This window comes from Hyaena hyaena, unplaced genomic scaffold (assembly GCF_003009895.1).
Source record: "Hyaena hyaena isolate Hyena2069 unplaced genomic scaffold, ASM300989v1 scaffold_269, whole genome shotgun sequence".
NCBI lineage: Eukaryota > Metazoa > Chordata > Mammalia > Carnivora > Hyaenidae > Hyaena > Hyaena hyaena.
In genome coordinates this window covers 1348974-1363569 of record NW_024080896.1, presented here as the reverse complement: position 1 = coordinate 1363569, position 14596 = coordinate 1348974, and positions in this window count along the sequence as shown.

The window sequence follows — 14596 nt, the reverse complement described above, 5'->3', positions numbered from 1 at the left end:
ACTTCTAGAAAATGTTTTTCAGCTCTTACCATCAATGTGGAGGGAACTTAGATACCCCAGACCCCCAATCTGTTTTAGGAATATTTCCCTGGGACATACGCCCATTCCTTCTGTCTTAATTGAGCACCTTTGAAAATGGAAGTTCTTAACATGCTTGAAGGTTCTCTTGCCATCATAGAACACTGGGTTTGATTTGCTCCACTTCCACAGTGATTGAATAGCATACCTCAATGACATAGAGACACAAACACTTACCCAAAGTCACAATAAGTGCACAAATGACTGATGCAAGACAGAATGTGAATGCTACTGAAAATATATAAAAGGCTATGGGGGATTCAGAAAAAGATAAATGCTTTGGAAGCCTAAAACCACTTCATGAAGGATAACAAATTGAGATGGACTTTGAAGGGTGTGGTCATGTTGGTGGAAGCTCTTCTTGGCATAAGGAACCTGGCCAGATGTCATGAAGGGTTGTTTCTTATTGGTTTCTGCCTATAAATAGTGATGCTATCAACTAGAAATGCCTGGGAGTGCTGGAGGGTACATAGCATGCCCGTGGGACAGTGAGGTGTGGGTTGGAGTGGGGGAGGGAGAGAGAGAGCAAGCAGACCTGTCATTATTGGGACTGAGGGTTTGGCACCTAGGATTTTGCAGATTCATTGATGAACTTAAAACACAAGAGTGGAATTAAGGCATGGGGAAGGGAGGAGTGGGGTCACTCAAGTGGTCTCCTATTAGGTCATTCAGGGCTTTCTAAAAAGGGAACCTCACAGGTATGGGGGGGTCTGGCTCTTTATCTGCTTGTTTCGATAGTAGCTGTGTCACACAGCTGGAAATACATTTATTTGAGATGTTGTCTTTGAAATGGGTACCTTCGCAATCAAAGCTTAATGTCAGCTCCTTACACTCCAAGGGTTCAAACCTCCAGAGGATTTCTTCAACACAGCCCAAAATAAGAACAACTGGATTTCAAAGAGTGCTGCTGTTGAGCTCACAAAATGCCCTCACAAGCATTTTCTATGGATCTGAGAGCAAAGTCTTCCAACCAGTAGACATATTCTCTCTGACTGCTGGGGTTGTGGTTCAGAGGTGTGACCTGCATTGTAATGAATACATTTCTCTGCCCCTAGAACTGGCCTTCCTGCTCTCCAATCTTTCCTTGAGCTCTATGTATAGGCTTTGCAGCTTGATCTGGGAGTCAGATCTCACTGCTACAGGTTTCAGAGCCTCAGCAAGTTTCAGAGCCTCAGCACTGCTAGCACATCAACATTATATATAAATGGATTAGAATTCATTAGTAAAGGCAGAAAAGACTAGACTCTCTCCTCCAAGTGGATGGGAACCCAGTGTCCAGCAAGGCTCAACCTGAGAGATGACTCTCTCAGAATCATACAGACAGGAATTTTCAACAGCCACTTAATTGCTTCCTTCACCCCATATTTTTATCATGGCCTGTTAATTTATGCTCTGGAAAGCCTTTTAAAGATTAAAACACTTTTTTTTTCTTTTGAATTTTACTTGGCTCCTGTTCTGCCTTATAATTTAGTTGAAAGGCAGGCCAGAGAGCAGGCTGTTTTGGAGGTCTAAGATTGGAACCGGGGTTCTGAGCTGGTGGATTTTAATTTACACCGCAGCATGTCTGCCCATTTCTGTCTTTGCTCAGCTTACTTTTGCTTTTTTAATGGTCACCTCTCCATTCCTGAAAAGAGCCCTTATTCTGGAAACAAACTCACAGAACAGGGACACTTTCTTGCTCTTGGATGCCTCTTTCAAAGGCACTGAGTTTGGTTCACATCTCTTGGATGCTACAAAGATGAGTTCCAGGAGAGAAAAAAAAAAAATCCCCGCCAGGTCAGTGGGTGATTCAGGGCCCATCAGAGTCTTCCCCAGGAATCATGTCCTGACATTGGCTGTTGGCAAGTATCTTCTCTTTCCTCCTTCACTGGCCAGGCTTTGGCTCTGGGAGGTGCTTCCCCTGATAGTGTTTACGTGAGGGAGAGATACTCATGGGGCAGGGGAAGTGTTTCTTGCTCACTATCCAGAAGGGAGCAGTGGAAGCTGTCTGGCATCTCATATAGTGCCTGAATTCATGGACCCTGTTGCCACCCAAAAAGGGAAGAACTGGTTTTAGAATCGACATTGTTGGCATGCCATTTGTGACTATGCCAACCTAAACACTTTTCATATAGAAACCCAAAACATTCTACCCGTGAAAGCCACCAATCTAAATAAGGATTAGAGACCTCCTGATATTTGGAGATGTTTAAAAAGAGAAGTGAAAGCAATGTGCTCAATGGGTGTTGGCCCCCGAAAGCTGTAGCTACAATAAGGTGCCAGGGTGACAGGATTACACCAGGAAGAGGAAAACATCTGTACCTGCAGCTTGGACGGGAAAACTGTCGAAGGCAAAGAGGAAGTCTGTGATTGGAGGAGTCTTAGCCAAGTGGGGAGTCTGAAATAAATAGCTTTGCTTGGCGGTTCTTTATATCTCCTGTTGGCAGAGTTTGGGAGTGGGGTGAGTGAGCTTGGCTGTGTGAGGAAGGGAAATCACCACAGATCACTCTTGGCTGCTTTGTCAGTGGCCACCTGTGAGTGGAGGGTCTTCCCTGGGAGAGGTTCCCTTTGATCCACTAGGAAATTTCTGCAAGAGTTGTTATAAGGAAAGATTATCAAGAAGGAAATCAAGAATACAGGATGCCAGGTTTTCTTTTGGCTTTCTGTGTGTGTGTGTGTGTGTGTGTGAGAGAGAGAGAGAGCAAGAGAGGAAAAGAGATGCATAGATTCCTCTTCAGCTAGTGAACAACTGTGATGGCTTTTCCCTGCCTTGCTCATGGGGACACACACTAAGATCACGAAGTGTCAGGCAGCTTACTAAAGTCTTTGGTGAGCTTCTGGGGTAAACTGTACTCTGGATTCAAAGTCGAGAAAGCACACCTTGCAGGCACAGAGAGCAAAGTGAACTTATCACTGTTTCAACAGCGGGGAGAACAGTTCAGATCCTTTCCTAGACCTCATTGCATTTGATTCCATGATACCTCCCAGGGTGGACAAAGCAGGCATTCTCCCATAGATGGGAAGACCAAGGTGCAGAGAGTTTGGGTCTCCAGCCAAGGGTCTGCCTACCCCTTGACAGAATCCTGTTCTCACCTCCTTTATAGCTTATGAGCTCATGAAACAGCTTTGCTGGGGAATTGGTTACTTGAAAGGTGGCATCTGGATAGCAGTTGTGATTCCAGTGGCCCGTCCTTAAGGCATCGAACTGACTTATCCATCTCTCAGGGAAGGGTAAGCTCAACAAACACAGAGCTTTGGCTTAAGGTGTGCTGGCTTTAAGGGAACAAACTCCAAACCTATAACTCTCACTGACGTCAGGCAGTCTTTCTCAGCTCTCCTGCCACATGACTCCTTACTCAGCCCTGATATCTTGGGGTCTGGAAGGAGTAGAGCCCAAGGCAGACAAGAACTCTCTGTCTGAATGGAAAAGTATACAGGATTAAAAAATATTTTTAATCTATTTTTGAGAGAAAGTGAGCAGGGGAGGGGCAGAAAGAGAGGGGGACAAAGGATCCGAAGTGGGCTCTGTGTTGACAGCAGGAAGTCTGAGGCAGGGATCCAACTCGTGAACCCATGACCTGAGATCATAACCTGAGCCGAAGTCAGATGCTTAACTGCTTAACTGACTGAGCCACCCAGGTGCCCTGATTTTTAAGTAAAAGTGTGGAGTGTCACATGGTGGTAGGTGCTATGAAGAAGAATAAGAACAGGGAAGAGGGAGGAGGGACAGGCAGAGCAGAAGTTGCATTTCAGAGCAGTGTGGCCAGAGAGGTACTGCCAAAGGGGTGCCATGTGGTAAAGATGTGAAGACGGTGAGGGACGAACTGGGCAGGTACCTGGGATAGAACATTCCAGGCAGGGGGACGTCACATTGCTGGGACTGTGGGGGGAGGCTGTGGAGGCAGAGTGGGGCAGTGATGCCCATTGTTCAGGGCACAGGGGCCATCTGAGAGGAGTCTGGTTTTTCCTCTCAGTGGAATGGGAAGCTGTTATGGGTTTGACCAGTGGAGTCCTATGCTCTATAATCACTGGTTGGTATTGAGAAAAGACACAGGAGAGGCAAGGACAGAAACAGGGAGACAGTCTGGGAGCCACGGCACTAATCAAAGGAGAGATCACAGTGACTGGGTTCTGATAGACTTGATGGGTTTTGTGTAGGGTGTGAGGGAAAGCAGAAGTCAAGAAGAACCTAAAATCTCTCCAGAGAATAGAAAGATGAAGTTGCCATGAACTAAGCCTGTGGAGGGACAGGGTATTTTTGGGACACGTCCCCTTTTGGACGTGTTAAGTGTGAGAAACCATTTAAACACCCAAGTAGGAATGTTGAAAGGGGCCAGTGGATGCACACGACTGGAGATTAGGGGCAAGGCTCAAGCTGGAGATGCACGAGGGCCAGCCTGCAGCATATGGATGTCATCAAGAGAAGAGCTGTGCACCATCAGCACTGAGAAGTCACAGAGAAGAGGGGGACCTTGGCGAACATTTTCTATTTTGGAAATGAGTTTGTGGAGAGAGAGCTACAGCTGAAGTGGCTACTGACTTTACTTCCAATCACCTGCCTGTAGATGAGGTTCCTTTTTAGCCTGGGACTTTGCAGGTGACACGGGCCTGTGCCTTTTCATTCTGTTGTGGCAGCATGGATCTGGTGCTTTGAAGAGCCAGAGAAGGACTCTGAGCACCTGAGACCTGTGCAGAGCATCTCAGGGAGGGGCAGATAAGGCATGCAGCCAGGTGGGGGGTTGACCCTCTGCTCCCCTTAACCTGCTGGCAGAGCACCCTCCAGCAGCACCTTGAACTCTCCAAGCCGGAGTTCCTCATCTGTAACATAGAGACAATAATGGTATGTGAGTCATAGGATTATTTCAAGGAATAAATAATGATGATGGTTAAAAGCACTTAGCTGAATGTCTGAACATGGTAAGCTTCAATAAGCATTAGCGATTATTGTTTTTATGTAGTAGTACCTTTTTTTAAGAGTACTTTGAGATTTGAAGTGAAAATTGGCAAAGAAAAAAGTACCATTGACTCTCAGGAGTTCGACATAAATTTAAATTTAAATTGGACCATATTTTACTAACTCTTAAAGACTAAAGCTCTTGAGTGTGGAGCCTGCTTAATATTCTCTCTCTCTCTTTCTCTCTCCCCCCCCCCGCACCCCCTCTCGTGGGCGTGCATGCTCTATCTCTCTCTCTCTCTCAAAAAATAAAATAAAATAAGACAAAATAAAATAAAATAAAATAAAATCTGTGTAAACTAAAGGGGGAAATTCTGGGTGCTCCAATATTTTTCCAGTATTTACTCCAGCTAAATAAAATTCTATTTGATAAACATCTCACAGTGGTTACTTTATCTAAGGAGACACTGAGATTTTGAGAGTTAAGTAATAAAAATCATCATTTTCCTTTTCCAATGTGACTGAGTCTAGGTATGTCTTGGTTCTCACTGCCTCTGAGTCATTGGCTTCTTTCTACTCTCCTTACATTTCCCTCCTGCTATTACAAAACTGTGAGCTTCTTGGGAGCATAGTCATCTATATCAGGTAGATGTCAGGTGTCACTCACCTATGACCTTCAGTGCATAGTGAGTACTCAGGACATGTCTGTTGAAAAAAAAAAAGTTACTCAGTGACTGACTGAGTAACTGATTGACTGAGAGAATGAATGAATGAATAAATGAAGCACAGTTCTTTCCATTAAGCTCTCGATGAGATGGAGAAGAAAGGTATTCACATAGATCAATTAAAATATAGTGTGTGATTATTAGGGCAAACAATGTGTATAGGAAGGAGTTTCGAATTGCAAATCCAAAGGCTTCCCAGGGTGCACGTGGGCTGAGCTGGTTTTAAAGGAATCAAATTCCACATTGGCTGAAAAATGGCTGCAATGGAGTAGGCCTTTCACCTTCCTCAACTACCAATTCACCTGACTGGAGAAAGGTCTGGGCTCTCACTCATTATGAGTCTCTCCATGGGGTCTTGCACAAGGGTATAAAAGTCTTTGGGGCAGTAAAATTATGATTCAACATTTTGGTGTTGGCAAACCTTTCGTAACTGGACACCACTGACCTATAGAGAACCTAGTGTCTTCCTGTTATAAACTGAGTTCTCCAGAAGCAGAAGCTGAAACAGAGTTTGGGATGCCAGATACTTATAGGGATCAATACCTGCCAAGGGACAGAGGAAGAAGCCAGATTGGGCAGAAGTCACAGTGAGATGCAGGCCTGACAAAGGCTTGGCAACTGTTGAGGAGCTCTGGAGCAAGCCCTGGCCACCAGATGGGTCCTCACTGGGCAGGAAAGGCCCACAAGGCTGGCTTTCTTGAAGCTGAGGCCAGCCCTGAAGGAGATGTCCATTGCAGGCCAGCTGCTGGCTCACTTCCCATAGTTGGGCAGCCAGGGTTCCTTGGAGGGGATCTTCATGGTGCATCGTTATGTCAACCACGCTTTTGCCATGTCATATGCAGTTCTGCTAAGGGTGAAATGTGGTGCTCAGAAAGGAAATGTTTGGGCCTGTGAATTTAGATGTTTTGTAAAGTGAGGCAGCAGGAGTGATGAGGATTTCTGCTCAACAACATCTGCTCTTTCATCCTTAAAATAACATCAAAAGATATATACCTCCTAAAGAAATATTCTCAAACATGAAGTAAAGGAGGGCACCAATAAGCAATAACAAAGGCGTATGTCATCAGGATAATTCATGACATGCTCTGACTTATCAATTTCTAAGACAGAAAACTAACTGGTCTACCATTTATTTGTCTATATATTGATCTTTTGTTTCAGAATTCAAAATCAGAAGTAAGTTTGTTGGCTAGGGATGCATATTAACCCATGTATTTGAAACTGAAATCAGTATTTTTGTAACTGAAACTAAATCTGGTTTGGTTTCTTGGCTTGACAATGTGGACTACTTTGCCAGACAGGTTATATAGCAGATGTTTCCCTGAACAGAATCAGCTAAATCTGAAAATCCAAGCTTTTGATGCAAATATATTTAAAGCATGTGATGAAATAAAATAATTTTATTAAAAATTGTATTGGCGGAAGGAGGGGGATGGGTGATGAGGAATAATACTCATAAGCACAGGAGTTCCTAATTGGGTTAATGAAAATGTTCTGGAATTAGATACTGATAATGATTGCATAACTTTGTGAAGATACTAAAACCCACTAGTTGTGCACTTTAAAGGGGTGAATTTTATATTACGTGAATTATATTTCAATGTAAGAAGTAAAAACAATATTGTATTGGCAAGTTGTATTGAAATACCAAGTATTTTAATTTTCCCAATCTTTTCAATTTAAACAAGAGGCCTCTAAGTAAATGAGTAGCAGGTATAATTAGCAGTCATCTGAGATGTTTGGGTAAAGTCTTTTTGGTATATTTCCCAGAATTAGGAAAGCAAATGACTAACAACTGGGTTACAAATGTATTTTCATCTCTTATGGTTTCTAATTCTTTTCTTTCAACAAAAGTTAAGAACCAAACTAGTTTGTCAGCTGACAGGTCACTACTAACTTTGGAGATTATCATGAAATTTTCTCATTCTCTTCTCTCATTCATATCTTGTTTTTGGGAGAACAAGCTTTCTCAGAGTTTTCTCTCTAAAAATGTTTTCTTTTCCATTTTACTATTTTTTATTTTTTTTTTAGAGAGAGAGAGTAGGAAGGAAGCAAAAGGAGGGAGAGAGAGAGAGGTAATCTCAAGCAGGCTCCACACTCAGTGCACAGACTGATGCAAGGCTCGAACCTATGACCCTGAGATGACCTGAGCTGAAACCAAGAGTCAGATACTCAACTGACTGAGCCAGCCAGGAGTGCCTCAAGAAATGTTAAAAAGGAATAGAAGTGACTCTGAACCCTATCTCATTCTAGCAACAAATATTTTTCATCCATGGATACATCCAATTGGAAAAAAAAAAAAGGCGCCATTTAAATTCTTTAAGAAGTGAATTTTTAATAAAATTTATCTTTGTGTTTAATGGTTATTTATAAAAATCTATAATATGTTTATATTGTGTTGATTAATTGTATTCTGATAATTATTGAAGTTATAAGTTGGTCTAGAAAAAGCTGCTTAAAACTCACAGACTTAGAGTGATAACGAAATTAAAATTTCAATGTATTTACATTTTCTGTTCCAGAAAAAATGGTACAATGATCATTTGTGAAAAAATGTTCCAACATGAGAGTATATGACAATTGCTAAAATGTACAAAGAGTAAATAGAATGGAAATGTGATTTCAAGGAGAAAGTGGGACTTGATAAAGAAGATTTTTCATGGGGACACTTGGCTGCCTGAGTTGGAAGAGTGTGAGATTTTTGATCTTGGGGTCGTGGGTTCAAGCTCCACATTGGGCATAGATATTGGTTAAAAATAAATTTAAAAAGCAAATAAATAAACAAAACTAAAAAAAGAAGACTTTTCACAAGGTTTTGGAGTATAGAATTGCTTGGATACCTAGATCCTGTTGGTAACATTTAAAGAACAATGTAATAATTTTATTTTAAGATGCTAATATTTACAATAGTAAGGAAATGACATCTTCTGGAACTATTTAAACTTCCAGTGAAAGTTTTTTATGTCATCTTAAAACTTTGTGAGAAGGTGTATGGATATTCAAACAGCTTCTAGGGAGCACGCCAACTGAAAACTTAGGAGGCCGCACTCTTGGGGGCCAGACAAGGGGCAACTAGATCTACTTGGATGGGAGGAGCTTTACGAGGGAGTAATGTGTGAGATGGGCCTAGACAGATGGCAGAAGGTGTCTTCCAGGCAGAGGAGGGCCTTTGGTGGCTGCCAGCCTGAGAAGGCTGATGTTTTAGGGGCACGATGCCAGCTCCTGACATTCTCACCAGTATGCCCATTACCATAACCTTGAGCTTCATTAATGTGAGAACTAATACCTTGGCCATTTTATAGAGACCTGAGTGAAAGAAGCAGCTAAGTGATGGGTGCACAATTTAACCTCTGGGTGACAAGCCATATGTTGACAGATGCGTTAAGTATTATTCTCCACTTTCTCTGTCATTGGCCAAACTGTAGCACCTTTGTCATTGTTCAGTTGTGCCCTAAATTAGCATGGCTCCAACCTCACTCTTTCCCTTGCCCTCAAGTGTAATCTTAGGGTCCACAGTGTATCAAAAGGGCAGCCTACTCATCCTCAGCCTTCGAGAACTTAGGGTGGCTTTTTCCATTCCTATGATCTGTGGGGTCAATCTGAGACTGGATTTGGACAACGGACAAGAATAAGCTCTCAAAGAGCAGGAGCTGGTCTTTGGGTTTTCCTGTCTTAATGGAAAAGAAAACGTTTGGTAAAGTGGGGTGGGGTGGGGTGGGGATGGGTCTTGGGTTGGAGAGTTTCCAATGAACTTGAAAAGAAACCCAGGCTTCTTTTTTTTTTTTTTTTTAACCCTCTGAGCTGAATTCAGAAGTTTGTAGATGTCTTTGGTGGGAGAAAATTTGTGCTGCAGACCTCAAAATTGTGTTTGTGTTGAATGGGGAACCACAAAGCAGGTATGATATTCTAACGAGTTCTCACACTTCTTGAAAATGCTACAATTAGAGCCTGTCCAGGGTGGCTCCACTGGGGGAGGAGAGAAGCTTTGGGGCAGGGTCCACCCAGAGAAGAACCTCAGAGGCCCTTACCACCCTCCAACCCCCCTCAGCTTGGATTCTGCTTTTATGCATATTTATTTTAAAGTGTGTATACAGATGTGTGGGTTTTCTGGAAGGAATCTGAGAGGCGGGAAGCAAATGTGGCTGTGCAGAATGTTTTGAGCTGCAGCCATCGAGACCCAGAGGAAACGAGTTTACTTTTTCAAGCTTGCCCAGATGGGCTGTGCGTGTGGGTTGTTAGCTCTGGCACCAGCCTCCAGGCTCTGTAAACACTGCTTGGCCTCTCCCCCAAGAGTGTGTTGACTGTCATGCCTTACTGCCTAATTGGTTCTTGCTGAAGAGCTATGGTTGTTTCTTTCTGGACTCCTTGTTCTGTAGGGAAGCTTCAGGGGTGGTGATGGGCATCAAGTTATTTGTTTCTGTCCCTTTGTTCATTTGTTCACTTCCCAGTGGATCCAACTTAACAGCTAAGAAGGACTTGCCTTCTCTTCAGAAGACCTTTGCTGTCCTATGTGTCTTTTGGGATGGAAAGGCAAGTTGAATTCACCGCTTTAAGTCAAGTCTCAGACAGGCCATGGGAGGCTCATTACCCTCCAGTCATTTCCTCCAGCTCCCCTTCCCCACAATCACTATTTTTCCTCCTTTCTGGATTCCATTTTTTTATTTCCCCTCTGGATGACTGCGTTTTCTCTCTGCTCCTTTCATTCTAACTGCCCAGATACTGCTGTGCATAGGGGCGATACATGTGCATGCTGAGTTAAGTCAGCATGGCCAGATGCCAGGTGCCAGGCTCCACAACCAACCAATCACACCCTCTCCACAGCCTCACTATAGCCCTTCTGAGACTTGTGTCTATAAATTGCGCCATGACAGGTCGCCTGGAAACTTCCTTTGCTGCTGGCAGCTCCACACCCATGCATTTCCTTTTTCCTGTAAAAAAATCCATTCTCAGCTCCAGCTCAAGACAGAAGGTCAGTTATATTGACACCTACTGCACACAGACGCTATATTTTCAGGAAAATATTTTCACCTTTGAAATTTATCATGTTGGGTCCCTTCCCCTCCCCAACCTGCTGCCTAACCCCTCAAGCCCCTGCGGTAACAGTCAACTGAAAGGCCTGTCCTAGAGCTGCACACCCCACCCCCAAGAGGCTGTGTATCTTGGGGAATTTTTCCAGTGGTAGTGAGGGGCTCTGCAGAGATGCCCATGGATTCTCCCTTCCATAGGGAGAGATGCCTGAGTTCTTTGGTGCATGGTAGACAGGCTTTCTGCTTAGCTGATGATCTTGGGCAGGGTTTCTCTCTTCCCGGCCTGCCTTTCCTCGTTTGTGAAATAGGAGACTAATAATTTCCCAGGAGGAAATATACATACAGGCACCTTGTAAGTTTCCAGTGTTGGGATGTTTTATGGGATGGTGCTCTCTCCTTTACGATCAAGCCAAGGGACGCTTTCCTGCTTTTCCATGGATGTCAATCTGTCTCCAGGAGCCTTGGGTTAAAATCAAATATATTAACTTAGGGAGGAGGTGCAGTGGACATTTGTTATTTTTGCTGTTCCCCATTCATACTAATAGCACCCCATTTCCTTTCCAGGAAATTACCTCATCCCCATTCTGTGCATTCCAGGGAATTAGCTCACCAGAGTTGGTAGACTGTCAATCACGGTGCCCCACTCTCCCCAGACAGGAGGTGGGCTTGTTGTTCAAGCTGGGATGGCTGGATTCTCCCTGTTAAGGTATCACATCTGGAGCAGTGTCATGAGTGAGGACATGTGTTGGAGCTGATACGTGCTGGTGCACTCCCTAACCCAGCCACCATGGTTCCTGTTCATTCTGGCTCCAAGAAAGACTATGTTTCTTATTGGCCTGGTGCTAAATTTGCAGCAGTAGAATTCTTCTTACCCATCTGAATTGGTGAGCTGAGGGGAGCAAGTTAATCTGCAAATACTGGTGGGCAGAGGGAGAATATGAATCAAAAATGCTGGAGAACTCTCTACAAATAATGGGATACTGGATTCCAGCATAGCCAAACATACACATCTTTCTGCATTTGTGTCAAATAAGGAAGACAGGGCAGGCACTTCTTCTTTCTTTTCTTCCTTTTCCCTTTTTCTTTTCTGTCTTTTTTTTCTTTTAATGGCCAAAGATAGACCTTTTTTTGTTTGAGGCTACAGTTCTTTGTCTTAGTTTATCTTTTTCATTGGTGGAAGGGTCTCTTTATATTTGGATGATCGGAGGTTGAGGAGTTCAGCTTCCATAACTGGAGTCTGAAAACCAAATTCATCATTCTGAAGCACCTCCTTTGAAATTGACCAGTGCTGAAAGTATATCAAACCAGTTGAACAGAACAAGCTGGAGAACCAAAGTCACGGCATCTCTCTTTCTTCCGTCACCTATGACAGACAGCATAGTTTTCTTGCAGTAGGGCGTGGATCTTCCTTTGTTCCACCTGGGCTTTGGAGACACACTTTTCTTTCAAAACAAGTTTTCATTGCCTGAGCTCACTGGTAACGCTGATGTGAGCTGTACTTTCCTTGGCAGAAATGCACGGGGCTTACAATGTTAAAGTTCCAACAATGAAAATCTGTGGTAACCTTGTGAGCTTTTCAGTGGGGAGAGCCACATTTGAGAAGGGTCTCAAAATCCTGCAAATGTGGACAACACAATCCCAGAGAAAAGGTGGACCTTGGGGATGATGGTTAAAGTTGCACTTTTTTCCTGTATGGGTAGAATAGTAAGTAGCTTCTCTTTCCTGGAACTCAGCATCGTGGCTACTGGAATGGCTAGCAGTAAATTTTCACCGGCCTTTCTGTTTTCTCTTTGTATTAGTTACAGTAATTAAAGATAGCTACTGTAACAAATATCCCCAGATTCCAGTGGCTTAACACCAGTTTATTTCTTATTCACTCCATGAAGTCCATCACGGCTGTCCTCCAAAGCAGTGACTCTGGAATCACCGTGTGACTTTGCTGCCTGAGCAAATGCTTCTAGTCATGTGAATAAAAGAGAGAGAGGATCAAGGGAGTACAGGTACTTGATTCCTTCAACCAGAAGTGCTAGCTCATTGGCCAAACTAGTCATGTAATCAACTTAATTGCGAAGGAATCTGGGAAATAGGAAGGCACATATGGATATCAGTAAGTACTAATGCACTCTGAAATGGCTTCAGGTCTGCAGTAAAAGTCCCTCTCAACTCCTGGCGAAACTTCTCTCCTGCAGTAAGTCTTTCAAGAATGGTTTGAAACCACCTTGATACTAAGGTACATGAGTTAACATGGCCTCTTCCTAAGGAATTTTATATTTTTTAAAAATTACAAAAATTTATTTTAGAGAGAGAGAGAGCATGAGCAGGGGAGAGGCAGAGGGTGAGAGAGAAAATCTTAAGTAGGCTTCATGCCCAGTGCAGTGCCTGACACGGGGCTTGATCGTACCACCCTGGGATCATGATCTGAGCTGAAATCAAAAGTCAGACTTTCAACTGAGTGAACCACCCGTACGCCCCAGGAATTTTGTATTTTAGGGCAGGCTAAACTTCTTAACCTGAAAGGATTAGGGAGCGGTCTTTTTTCTAGCTTTACTGGTTGATGTTGGAATTTTTAAATTTCCAGTCCCCTGAAATTTAGGTGAATGCATGTAAGGATGGCTTGCTGCACTGTACAAATGCAGCTTCTACCCTTGCTCAAAGAGCCATCACTTTTAGATGAAATCAACACAGAAGGAAGTTTCACCGGTGATACTCACATTGAATGAGGAGAGAACTGCTAGGCCGTCGTTCTTTCGGGTCCAGAACTTGTCTCATTTGCCTTTTAATTTTCTAGTCAGACTCATGCTTGGGGCTTTTCAGCTCACAAACAATAGGAGTGATTTCCACTGGGTGGTTCTGTCATCTGGTAGGTCACCCTGGAACTTTATTCTTTGTGCCCTGATTGAGAACAGAAATAAGCTAAAGAAAGAAAAAGGGCAACACATCTTGACTCACAATTATAATGTGAATCAGTAACAAAGCTCTGAGTTTGGTGTGTGGGATAAAGCATGGATTCCTGTCCATCTATTTCCTGGTTCTAATTTCCAAAACCAAGAAAAGAGCTTGAGAGAATGAGGAGGGAAATAATAAAACCATGGTGAACTTGAGAGACATAATCAAAGGGAGGCTGAATTCACTATGAAAATATCAGACCAGGGTTACAAATGGAAGATCTGGAGTCCAGCTCCAATCCCATACGTATTTTGATGGGTGTCTGGTTGGTTGGTCCACACAGCATTGGCAGTAGATGATCTGAATTAGTAGCCAATATCTAAATACTTGAAGATTTCATGTTAAAAAGGCAGATTTATGACTTCTCTTGAAAAATCAAAATTTGAAGCAAAATTAGTAGAGCAGTAGAGCAATAGTTGGTCTGAGCTAGTGAGTGGCTATCCCATTCGGATAGACAGTGGCTGTCCCCTTGCAGTTGACTGTGGTCCCACTACTCTCTATTGCACCCCCAACTCTAAGCCTGGGTCTTTCTTCTTTATCTACTACCTGCTTCTTCCTAGCAAGTTTCATTCATGCCAGCTGCATGGGCACTGCAGGTATTTCCAAGGCATGCCTGCCCTAAGGGGCTTCTGTGCCTCAAACTCTAAGTTGCTGAAAGGCATTTAAGATAAGGAAGGACTGATCTAACAGATATTTAAATACAAAGGAAGAAAAGAGGAATAAAAACTTTGAAGGCTGTAAGAAGAACTCAGGGAGTCTCATTGCTTCCCGGAATTAGAGCTCCTTGATAGTCATGTATCAGGATGATAAACTGGGACTCTTTCTATCTCAGCTGTGACTAAAGCCCAAAGGCCAAGGGTAGAGGATACAGTAAATGCCAGGTACCACCACGTTGTAAGTGAGGCGCTGGACATGGGCTGTACCAGGCTTGCAAATGTGAAAACGAT